Genomic DNA, 12,852 nt, shown 5'->3' with positions numbered 1-12,852 from the left:
TATGGTAAAGCCCAAACCTGCTTCACCAGGAAGCCCCCCCTGCTTCTGAACATTCATTGCCTGGGCCTACCATTTCATTCCACCATAATTTATGGTGCCAACAGTTTTGACTGTTAAGTCATCCTGCTCTCACAAAGAGTATTGCTCACATTGTGTGACGAATAAGTTGCTATATACATCAGCATTTGTCTGAGTGGTAGAGCAGGCAGATGATCACTGAGGACATATACTATAATATAAACAACTGAAGAATAAAAAAGGAATGGATATAGAACAAACCTTTATTAGCCCCTCCCCCCCCCACTGCCCAGTCTACAATCTTTGGCAGTATTCATGATACACTCAAACTTGAGGAGGCACTCTGAGTATGTGGTCTAGGGATGCTTCTGTGAAACATGCGTTCACAGAACAATGACTTCTACAATGATTATGTGGCATGTTGTATTCATATTTAAGAGACGGAAACTCGTTGTGAACCTTAGAAAAGGATGCTTGGTAACACTGCAGTGTCTTCCTGAGTGATCGCCTTTCTGTGGCCGGCCACCAACCATTACATAACTGTGAACATGTCACTGTACTTCTGTGAACCTCCATATTCTCTGAAAGTGAAAAAGGTGTACCCAGTGACTCCGAGTACCCTTCCAAACTCAGTGCCCGGCACCACCATTCACTCTCTTAGCAACACAGCCTTGCCATGTCGGTAGTGTCCATCAGTGTCTGCTCAAAGTTCAAGAGCGAAGGGACATCCCTCAAGCCGCTGAAGCCTTCCTGCCTCCTCTCTTGTTTGTAGTCATTGCTTCACTGACATCTGTTCTTTCCATCCTATGGGCAACGGCTTCAGCACTTAACATCTCTGTCCAGCCTTGTCTCCTCGGAAACCCGGTGATGTTTTGGGAGATGATCCAGGAGACAGCATCACACATGAACCTGAGCTATAGGCATCTAAGTGAAATCTTGAGCTGTTTTGCTTATTTCTTTTCTGGATCTATCAATGGAATAAAAATGTACTGACCATCCTCAAACTTTAAAGGTTGTACTTGGTAAGTACAAAGACCCACGAGAAATAGGCATGCCTTCCAGAAACTTCCGACACAGCTGGGGAATGACTCATATTGTATAGCGATATGGAGCCTGTGGAGGCACAGCTGTTTGCTCTTTTCCGGAGAACTTGCACAGTGCTCAGTGAGCACTGATGGAGGACACCAGCACAGACTTTGACACTCCAAGCTTGGGTGGGGATACTAGGATCTAGATCTTTAAAAGGACTTACAATGCCCACTGGCCTTAGAGAGCCAGTATGTGGGTCAGCTTTTAAGCTAAAGCAGCTCTGTCCAGAGCCCAGGGTGTTTTTCAGTAGACAGTTATAATTTTTGTTGGGATCCGACTGATGCCGCACAAATTTAACCCATTTAATCCAATCTACGGATGACCTGCCGTGGATAGGGTTTTAAGAAGATTAAGAGCATTTCCCCTCTTTGATAAATCTTTTCCCCAAATTTCAGCCTTACCAGAGAGTAAGCACCACACAGGAGGGACACTAAAGCAGGAGTCAGCAATGTTGCACTGAGCAAGACAGTCAACAGCACAAACAGCCTCGGTGGAGAACCAACTTTTCATGATGTGACTGGAATGCGGGGTTTCTGTGCGATCATCATTGCCCTTTTCATGTCAGAGCACAAAGATCACCTTTCATCCATCAGCGCCTGTGTTTCCCCTGTCACCAGAGGCAGGTTTCCCTATCTAAAGGGAGCCAGCTGCAAGAGAGTTAATGTCCATTTCAGGAGCACACCCAACCCATGGTAACAGAGTTGGTGTCAATACCCCATTTCCTCTTCCCCTCTGGCAGTGCCCGCTGAAACACATCTCGTGGAACCCTCCAGCAGTATTGCCCGCCAGTTGCCCACAGTAGCGGTGGATAGCCATCTTTATGGGCGTCCTCTCTTCCCTGTCTCTTGTCCCCATCCACATCTCTGCCACCGTTACCGAGGCTATCTGTTTTCTTTGCCTGTGTGTTTAGACTGTCTCACCGTGTGGTCAGGCAGGCTGCAACACACTGTGCAGAGGCTGATGTTGTGTTTGAGGCCTCTCCTTTTAGTCCCGGTGTCCTGAGATGCTAGGCTTGCACCACCAGGCTCAGCTCTTGCAATCCTGCTATGAGCAGACCTCTGCACTCTAATTTTTGTCTCAGGACCTCCTTCTGCTGAGACATTGGGCAAAACTGAGACAAATCTCAATCAAGACATTACAAGACAACTAGGATCAGGCATGTGCAAAGAAGGACCAAACTCATTTTCTCCAGGCATTCCTTAACTGAGAAGAACATTCTGTATGTGCTTTCTGCTGTGGAAATAAACTGGTGGTGATAACGGCAAGAAACATTGAGCTGAAAAATGGCAACAGCAAATTGCTTAATTTTTCTGCTCAAAGTTCTGTCAAACATAATTTAAAGAAAACTATTAGTCAGTTCACTAGCTCTTACCATGCCTTTTCCACGGGTCTCTTCACCAGCTCTATAACACTTCCTTTTCTGTCCCCTGTTGCTTCTGCTGTATTTCTGGGACAGGAAAGCCTGGCAGAGTGGAGAAGCTCTTGGGTCTGCTGGCTCTTGTCTCTGCCTGGCCTTCTTGATACTCTCCACTCTGGATTATTATACTAAGAAGTCAGGAATCCAGTCTTCATTCCCCAGAGTTGCCCTAGAGCCGTGGTTCTCACCTGGAGGACAAGAACCACTTAGGAGACCATGTGGACCTTCACAGGGTTTCCTAAGACAGTCATAAAATGCAGATATTTACATCAGAATTCACAACAGTAGCAAAATGAAGTTTTGAAGTAGCAATGGAGTAATTTTATGGTTGGGAGTCCCCACAACATGAGGAGCTGTACGATAGGGGTTCAGGGTTAGGAAGGTTGAGAACCACTGCCCTAGAGGTTGGCCCATATGTTCACGGCCAAGTTCCTACCTTTAAACTCTGATTGTGCTCTGCTGAATTAGAACGGGATGTGATTCACAGAACAGCGGCTGTGGGGGCTGGGACCAGGTAGACAGTCAGTCAGTGTTAACGCTTCTGCTTCCAACACAAAAACCACGTGGTCAAACAGCTCCCCAGTTCCTCAACCTTCAGCCACATGAGCTGGCCTTCTTCAGGCTCCCTTGCCCACTGTAAAGCAAACGTCACTTTATGGAGAGTCAACAAAGAAAAGCTAAGCTGTGTCTCTGAGTAGCTGCATGTCCACCTTTTAGCTCAGATCAAGTACTATATTTTTATTGTCTACCTTGAAGACACCAACACTATGGGCTTCTCCAGTTCTTCCATCTGGGACACACCCTGGGAGACAGTAACAGCAGATATGAGCTCATGTTTTATTTTTTCTTTCTCATTCTGTCCTAGGAGAGGGAATGAGATATTTTATAAGTGTATCATCAATGGAATGATGGCTAACTCATTCACCAACATCTCACAGTCCAGTCAGCCAGAGCACCTCCCTTCGGCTGAGGGACAAGTATAAATAAAGGCACATGCATAAGCTTTTTTCTCTGGACCACCAGTCCGCAAATAACGACACTGAGACTTACTATTAATTATGAAAGCTCAGCCTTAGCTTAGGCTTGTCCCACTAGGTCTTATAACTTAAATTAACCCATTTATATTAATCTACGTTCTGCCATGTGGCTTTACCCCATCTCCATACTGTCCCTCTTGCTTTTTCAAAGTCTCTGCCCTCCTTCTTCCCAGAGTTCTCTCTCTCTCCAGAAGTCCCGTCTATACTTCCTGTCTAGCTATTGATGATTCAGCTTTTTACTTCACCAATCCCACCAATATATCTTCACAGTGTACAGATGTCCCACAGTTTTCTAAAAAGTCATGCTAAAACCCTGGTTCCTATGGTGGTGGAAGTTTTCCGTGAAGACACTTAGGGAAGTGATTAAAGTCAATAGCGTGCACCCTCCTACAATTGGCTGGTGCTCTCATAAAGGAGACTCTTATGTCTCCCTCCACGTGAGCAGACATATATCTATGAGGAAGTGAGTGCGTCCCAGGCGCCTTTATCAGCCAGCACGTGAACCTTGGGCTTCCAGATCTCAGGATTTAAAAACCACCTCCTTTTTCACCATTTGTTTTAGCTACATACATGGACTAAGGCTGTAGATTATAAACAAGTAAAACTGTACTTCAATGTCTATGTGCATGGATAAATTTCACTCGCCTGGAATTGTATATCAGGAGCCCAGGGTATAAATCAGTAGTAGGAGAAAGTAGCAGGGAGGAAAGACAGCCTGCTACTCACATGAGCAGCCAAGTTTGGTCCCCAGCATCCACTTCAAGTGATCTGCAACTCCCAACTCCAGGAGACCCTCTTCTGGCCTCGGGGAACAGTGCATTCGCACGTGAGCATACACACAGAGACATAGACATGTGTGCATACCCATAGTCAAAATTAATACATAAATATTTAAAATAATGTTAATAATGTTTTTCTTACAGCTTGACAATGAAACAAGTCCATATGTAGAAAGCAATGCACATAGGGCCTAGAGCCTGGCAGATCTCTTCTCATGGGTGCTTGCTTGTTGGAAAGCCCTATGGTTGCTTCCTAAGTGTCGGCTCCCTATGTACACCTGGACTGTGGCATTTGTGGGCATGGTTCTCGCTCATCATACCTTTCTCCTTACCTGGGAAGAACTGCTTGGCTCTGTCTTGAAGTCAGAGCTATCTCCTCTGTGTAATTCAGTTACTTTGTAAGTGGATCCCTTGCCTACTGCTTCTTGAAGGCATTAGGTCTTCTCCAGAGGACGTAATCATTCCAGTGAAGTGAAAGAATAGCCACTGCTTCCCAAATGGCAGCCCACACAAGACTCCTTCTATTAATTACCAGGTACTTTGCAGGTATAATTGTCCAGTAATTGCTTGAGCACATGTAGTGACAAGGTGTGTTTACAAGTCATTGGCTGTGCAATAAATGCCCCACTAACTCCAAGTCCTCTGAGACAGCATTAGCTTGGGTTCCAGAGATTCAAATGCCGCCTGTCTTGACAGGGACCTTGATGTGTTTATCTGCAGGGTCCCCTTAAAGCACACTTCCCCACCTGCTGTTGATGAGGGACAATTTAGTAATAGGTGAGACTTACAGACTTTTCCCTCTGTTCTTCAAAGACAAGTGTGAAGTTTTGATTCAGCAACTATGTACAAGCATCCAACAATGTCCTGATGCTTACTCCTTGACTTTTAGGAGTGCATGGAGAGTAGACCTCATCAGAATGGAAAAAGGATTGGGACCGTGCTGAGCAGGCAGTACCAGCTTGTGCTTCTGTGATGCCAGCATGACTATATATTGGGTGGAGACTTTATTGGGATGCATCACTAGGTCTAGATATAAGGAAAGAATAGTCCGTTGAAGCACATTATAATTTTTCACTTTTTACTCATTTGAGTATGAAACACAACTGTTAGGAGAACAATGTCTTCCTAGTGGTGATTTTTCCCCACAATAGACACCATTGGCTTTGGAGGCACCAGGAAAAAGGGTTTGCCATGACTGAACATGAGTACCACATGGTCCTTGTGATGAAATTGGTTTGAAGGAGGCTAAACCCAAGTGTAGTAACAAGTTGGAGGAATGTGTTGAGTCTAGGTCCTGCCAGTTACAACTTGCATAACAGTTTCCTCCGGTTGTATAAGCACTTGTTCCTCCATCCAAGGGGTGTGGGTTCAGAAAGACCCATGGTTTCCATGGGGTAGTGCCTGTGAAGCACAGAGGCTCCTCTCTGAAAGGGTTTTGGTTCCTGGTTGCATACTCCAGCTGTGCTTTCATCTGTCTGACATGCTTGGTTTCCTAGCTCAATTATTCTTTTTTAAATATAAAAATTCTGCTAGATGTGTTGGAATACCATGAGACTACATACTCACCCCACTTTTACTTACTTTAGAGTGAAACATGCTGAGGAGTGTTGAAGTTGGCAGGCTCTTCTCCCTGTAAGTACCCCAAGGGAAAGCAGAGTCCTCCTGGCAATGGAGAACCCTCTCAGTTCGCACTACCTGGTTCAGTGACAGGAATATTAAGACAGCTCTCTGTCCAGTGAGATGGATCACAAGACAAAGTGCTTGCTCCCAAGCCTGATGACTTGAGTTCCATCCCTGGAACCTTCATGGTGGAAAGAGAACCAGTTCCTACAAGTTGCCCTGTGACCTCCACACATATACCCTGGCATGTGGGGTCATATCCCCCCAAACAAGGGGATAAAATAAAACACAATTTAGAGATTATTTTCTGATGTCACTTTTGATTCTTGGGTGGTATTGTCAGACCCATGAATCAATCCACTCAGAGATGGCTCAGTGACCCAGACTAATACATGTACACAGATGACAAAGTAAGTAGCCACCACTCTCTCTAGCAACCAAATGAGCTTAGGGACCATGGAATGTCCTACTGTCACCAGAAACACTGATCCCTGAAAATATCTCAGAAGTTACCAACTCACAAAGAGGGGTACAGTGTCATTACTATCTACACATTTGATGGCTAAATAGTCAACTAGAGAGGCTGTTTAATGACCAGACTGAATTAGGATTAGAAATGATGAGGTTCCAAGAGATCACTCCCTTCATCAAGTCAGAAGACCCCTCCCCGCCAGAGAAGAAACTATAATTCTAGACAAAATTATGAGTTGTGTCTCATGCTTGTGCACACGTGAGCTGCGGTGCAGACAAAACATGTGATCTCACTGGTCTTAGAGATGGTTGCAACATCTCACTGATTCACCCGCCTGCCTGCTCATTCTTACCCTCAGAACCACCCCCTCTGCATTATTTCAGTTTCTTGTGGCTGTAACAAAATACCTGGTAAAGGCCATTGAAGAAAGGAAGAGTTCTCTCCAGTCGCCATTTGAGAATGCAGTCCCTCGTGGTGGAGAAAGCGTGCTAGCCGACGCGTAAGGTGGCTGGTGACACTGCGCCTGCACTAGGGAGCAGAGAAAGACGGACGATGGCACTTAGCTTGCTTTCTCCTTTCCGCCCAGTCAGGCCCCACAGTGCATGGAACGGTACCATCCGTGTTCAGGGGTGGTTTTCTTTCTTCAACCCAACCTGGAAACCCAGGCCCAGATATGCTCACATGCTATTCCAGCCGTGATCCCAGATGCTGTCAAGTTGACAGCATTAACCATCACAGCCCCCAACCCATATCGAGGGGGACTTCATTTTGCTCTTTCTCATTCTAGAAGAAAGATGGATTTTTAGTGCACATGCTGTATTCAGCGCCCGGGGAGCAATATTAGACGTTTCTCTTGCAGAGCTGTCCTTGTACATACCTTATACTTTGCGCTGGCTACAGGGAATGTGTTTGTCCTGGCTTGTGAACAAGACGGCTCCATTTCCTCCTCCGAGCAATAGCACGAGCTAGACTGAACATGAATGTCATTTTCTTCCTGTCTGGACTAGATGTCATGCCAGGACTGAAGAGAGGTCTCTCCCCCAACACAGGTATCCCCATCATCCTACTGTTGGCTCCCTCTCCCTGTCCCCCTCCCAAGAACTTGTCTACACTTAGCTTGGCGCCAGCAAGGCTTCATTCTTCCACACCATGATCCTCATAGGCCAGTACGGTCGTAAACATCGAGTCACTGCCGGCGAGCTTGCATGCCGAAGGGAATAGCCAGTGGTGTGAAGATGACCTCATAGAAAGTGGATGCCAAATAGAGGCAGTGGCTGCTACTGGCAGGGAAAATAGGCAGAGACAAAGAGCAGAGGGGACATCTTGGAAAGGAGAGACCAAGGCTGTGCTGCGTGCATGCATGTACTCCCAGGGTCAGAGGAACTGAGGCAGGAGGATCACATTTATGTCCACAGATTCAAAATCCGTGTGGGAAGGGGGTGTCAGAGTAAGACCTCCATCTCAAAATAAGGAAGAAAAGAAGGATGGGAAGGGAGGAGGGAGGGAGGGGAGGACGGAGGGAGGAAAAGGAGAAGGGGAGGAGAGGAAGGGAGGAGGAGGGAGAGAGGAAAAGAAGAGGGAAGAAGGGAGGGGCGGGGAGAGGGAGGGAAGGAGAGAGGGAGGGAGGAAAAGGAGACAGAGGAAGGAGGGAAATAGAGACAGGGGAGAAAGAGAAGGAAAGAAAGATGGACAGATGGAGGGAAGGAATAAAGGGAAGGAGGTCTGGTTGGTCTTTGGGGACTGAGCTGAGCTTTTCATGTGTATCCACACGGGTTAGATTTGATAGTGGTCACACTGACAGTCAGGCTGGATGGCTGAAGGGGAGAACCGAATCTTATCCCATCTTCTCTGAGTCATAAGAACGATGTTGGGGGGGGGCTGTATTTGCCGAGTTACATCACATGGTGAGCGAAGGTGGTCAGAGTGTAAGCGGGTATGAAATGTTGAGTTTTCTTTGGGATTCCCCCTAAAAGTACGAAGAAAGCAGTTTGCTGGTTGGTGCTCAAATAGTTTAAAAAAGAGGAAAATTGAGGATCTCAGCATGGAAATTCTTCTCAGGAGGAAGGTCAAGTTCGGTGGCAAAGTCCCTATTGCAAAAGTCCCCTGGTGTGAAATGACAGACCCATCACATGGCATGGCTGGGTTATCAGCCTGTGTGCTAACAGGGGCAAGAAGCGAGCCAGAGGTGAGACAAAGACTTCAAGGGGAATTTTGCCTGCTTACAGACTCCAGTGGAGCTGAGTTTCAGGGACTGTCCCTTCTGATTATAAATGCTGAGAGTCAGGGAGTGGTTGAGAGGCTGAGGAAGGCTAGGTGCTGAATTGCAAAGCATGTCTAAGCATTCTTGTGTGCATGCATGCATGCATGCCTGCGTGTGTGTATACCTGCACATAGGGTGCACATACACGGATATGCGTGTGTCTACATATGTGTGTAGGTATAGAGAAACTTTCCACGCAGGCATGGTTAGAAACTTAGGACCCCCTGGAAATGCTGGCTCTGCTCAGGCTGACTGAGACTGATTCTGCATAAAATAAAGCACAATAAATCAAGTGTCACAAACAAAGCATACTCAAAATATCTTTTCAAATAAGGCGTTGCTTCCCCAGGCAAAGGTTTTGATGCAGAAATAGTGCCTCTCCTCTGTGTGTGTTATCAGTTTGCTTTTATTGCCATGGTATTTATCTGATTTTTGTTATTGATTTTTTTGGTGGGGAGGGGGTTACATGTACCTCTTCTGCTGATCTACACATCTACAACCTAAGTGGTTTACTATGAAGGGGCAGTTTCTATGTGTGGATCCTGTCTTACCTATCAGTAGCAAACCTAGCGACCAGAACCAAAACCGAGAACTGAGAGAGAAAATGTACATTTATTTTCTAGTCTGGAGTAGCTTTCTCCTCTTTCCTCCTGAACCTCAGAGTGACCAGAAGATTCCCGGGTCACAGAGACTTAATATGCGGCTACCTATATGAAATGCTTAACTGAGGAACAAGCCACAGGTTGAAATGCAATTAACAGAGTCTATACAACCAGGGTCCCCTCCATGCAAGTCCAACAGGAGGAGGAGACCTAGAGACAAAGCCATTCTAAGTGTGTGAGCCTAATTAACTGCTTTACAGACCTTTGGTAAAGCCCAGACTCGTCATTGAAGCTGAGACAGCAGTGTCTCACAGAATTAACTGCTAACTCAGCAGGGTCGGCCTTGTGCGTGCTTGACTGGACTTCGGGCCCTGCTAAAAGTGAGTGGATCCTTTCAGAACCACAGAAAGGAGCTTGTGGTTCGGTGACTGACCGTGACAGGTGATCCGTGTGTTCTCAACACCTTGCTATTATTCTTGCTGTCATTCCCTCAAACAGCAAGGCACATGTTCGCCTTATGGCCCCCATTCTTACTTGCTTTTTACCTGAATTCTTGATCTCCACCTACCCCCTCTGTCCGGTCCTTAAGCCTTGTCAAGATCAGGTCATACATCTTTTTAAAGTGAAAACACCCCCACGGCCTGAAACCACATACTCCTTGCTTGGCAGTTTCTTGAGGTTCCGTTTATCAATTGTTGATCTCAGTACTTGTACAAATGGTGTTGTGTTCACAAAGAGCAAAGAGAGAGAAAAGGTATGGATTTAGAGAAATTGTAATCAAAGTTTATATTAAGAAAAAAATCCATTTTCAATTTAAAAGAAGAAAAGATGGGCAGGGATATTTTCTGATATTGAAGAGAAGCAGGCAGAGCCTTTTATGCTCTGTGAGCGCTGACTTTCTTATACTAAAGTCTCTAGAAGCAGTGGGAATGTGAATCCAACTGCCATTTTGTAGCTGTGTAGAGATGGTACCCTCTGCCCATCTTGTGTGTGGGGTTCTTCTGGTCCTTGTTCTTCCTGTCTTCTTCTCTAGGCTCATGGAAGCTCTAAGACCATTTGGCCTCCTCAGCTCCTGCTAATCCCAGAGACTGCTTGGTGTTATTGTGACTCCCCATTCATTCACCATACACCCAGGCTGGAAGCTCTTCCCTGGTTCATAGTTGCTGGCAATGGAGTGAAGGGCATGCCACCCCTAAATATGTCACTTTAGATTCCTGAGTGCTGCAGAGATAGCTCAGTGGTTAAGATAGCAGACTGCTCTTACAGAGACACCAGTTCAGTTCCTAGCACGCATGTCTGGCTCACAACCACCTATAACTCCAGCTCCAGAGGATACAATATTCCTGGCTCTACAGATGTTGACACTCATGTGCACATGCTCCCCTTCCCAGAAACATATAAGTTCATATACATACATATATATATTATAGGTTTAATTAAATGCACAAATATTTAATTAAAACCAAAATCTTTAAGAAGCACAGTTAAAATCTATATTCCTATGTATTGACTGCAGAAATTCCCATGTGTGTGTGTGTACATGCACATATATATGTGTGTGTGTGTGTGTGTGTGCATGCATGTTTGCTGTGTTTATGTGTAAAGTGTGTTTGTGTGTGTGTGTGTACACTTGTATACTCAGGTGCTTGTGCACATATGTTGAGGAAATAATTTCTCAGGTGCAGTCCATCTTGTTTACTCTAGCCCATGGCTCACCAAGCAGGCTACTCTGGCTGCCCAGAGAACTGCAGGAAAATAACTATTTCTGTCTCCCAAGTGCTGGGTTAACAACACACCTAAATATATTATGTGGATTCTGGGGATCAAACTCAGATCCTGATACTTGTAAAGCAAGCACTTGACTAAACATGCCATCGCCTTAGCCCTTACTACAGAAATGTGGAATGAATGCCAAGTCTAACGCAAAGAAACATGAACTACTTATCCTGGCAGGTCAAACAGATGACTTTTAGAATGATATGACTACATTCTGTCACACTACATACAGTCCAGATTTTGTCAAGGCTGAGGCAACCCCATAACTCTCATTGCTCAACTATCTTTCCCCAGAGGTCCAAATTTCTGCCTGAGATCATTATGAGCTAAGTTAGGAAAGGCAAGGAGATTTCTAAACTAAGTCTTGGAGTCTGTAGGAGTGCTCTGGGAGCCAGAGAAATGGAGTTACACGGTATCCAGATATGTGGCATAGAGCTCAATAGTTCATTGATTTATGCTGGCATCACTTGCCTATAGCCAAAGGCCTTTGAATATTATTTGTATTGATTGCACACCACTGATGACAAGAGAGGGATGAAATGGATGGCAGATGTCCAAGCCCCAAATTAAAGAACGGGGTCTATGCACATCACCTGCAAATGCCTCTGGTTAGCCAGAGACTCGGCTAAGGAGAAAATCAGAACACTCACAAACTCATGTCAGCAATCAGCACAAAGAGACAAGCGGGCAAGCAGAATGAATCCCAATGGTACCTGGATCCATAGCTGGGTGAACCCACCCCTTCAGAAACCTGCCTTGGTTTTGGCCTATGAGGCACATTCTTGGAAGGTGAGTGTATAAGATATTTAGACACTGTCGGTATAAGCAGCAGGGCAGATAGCAGAGGTGAGTGGAGGAGGGCGATGCTTCCTGGAACGGAGTCCTAGGGTTATACATGTGGAATTCCACACCCAGTTTATGTGGACCTGGGAATCAAACCCAGGGCACCGAGTATGCCAGGCAAATGCTCTGCCCACTTAGCTGTATCAGCAGCCCCACCAGAGGTTTAGGGAATTTTCCCCCTACATAGGGCCCCCGGGGTAAATATAGAAGACCTGGATATTTGAAAGAGATATTAAGCCATCAGATTGGGGATATGACACATGATCTTGGTCCTAGTATATGTCTCTAAATAACAAACAACTCATGGAATGTACCACCATTCAAAGCCACTGGAAACAAACCTCTCTCTACACTTGAGGTACTAGCCAACTCAGTCTTGACTCAGTCTGAGCATTCTAAACACTTAAACTAGACCTGTCTCGGAGCATCTCCTGTCCTACTGACACCAAGGCAGTAACAGTCAGGGCAGAAGCTTTACTTGATTGTCTTCTCAAGTTCTTAGCCTCCATATAAGTGCCCCACCCTCCCTACCAAGACATGGGGTGTATGGCAAATGATCTGAAAATTATGCAACTCCTTCATTGTACATGAGATTTTAGGGTTTTGTTGGTGGTGGTCAAACAGTTCCTCAGCTACTTTTTATGCTTTTTGCAAGAAGTTATATTCAAGACAAAAAAACGAGGACTGTGGCTATGCTGCCCACCTGGTCCTAAGGGCTACACCACACAGGATGAATCTAGGATTGGATCCTGTGCAAGTGAGTTGGGAGCGTGGCCAGGCATGAGAAGTCCATCAGTGACCTGGCTTATGTTTCTGCAGGTCTGCTTTGTTTTCTCATTCAATAAACAACATTAAATGGCAATAGATGGATGCCACTACATATATTAAGGAGGACGCACACCAGAGAGAAAGAGAAAGAAAAAGGGGGAAAGAAAGGAA

At 45.6% G+C, this 12,852-nt stretch overlaps 1 long non-coding RNA gene across 7 annotated transcripts; it reads right to left on the bottom strand.

Moving 5' to 3' along the window:
* Nucleotides 1-263: 263 nt before the first annotated feature.
* On the bottom strand, nucleotides 264-7,972 carry LOC110343187. Of its 7 annotated transcripts, none has more exons than XR_005874028.1 (8): nucleotides 7,310-7,972; nucleotides 5,922-6,960; nucleotides 3,274-5,366; nucleotides 2,961-3,158; nucleotides 2,480-2,712; nucleotides 2,028-2,197; nucleotides 1,509-1,754; nucleotides 264-985 (listed from the first exon to the last, which is right to left on the bottom strand). It is a non-coding gene; the product is annotated as an uncharacterized LOC110343187 (long non-coding RNA). The 7 variants fall into 7 exon arrangements; XR_005874026.1 differs by lacking the exon at nucleotides 2,028-2,197 and having other exon boundaries at nucleotides 3,274-3,326; nucleotides 4,673-5,366; XR_005874029.1 differs by lacking the exon at nucleotides 2,028-2,197 and having other exon boundaries at nucleotides 3,274-3,326; nucleotides 5,129-5,366.
* Between the last annotated feature and the right edge of the window lie 4,880 nt (nucleotides 7,973-12,852).

This window comes from Mesocricetus auratus, unplaced genomic scaffold (assembly GCF_017639785.1).
Source record: "Mesocricetus auratus isolate SY011 unplaced genomic scaffold, BCM_Maur_2.0 Super-Scaffold_100676, whole genome shotgun sequence".
NCBI lineage: Eukaryota > Metazoa > Chordata > Mammalia > Rodentia > Cricetidae > Mesocricetus > Mesocricetus auratus.
This window is presented reverse-complemented; position numbering and strand designations above follow the sequence as displayed.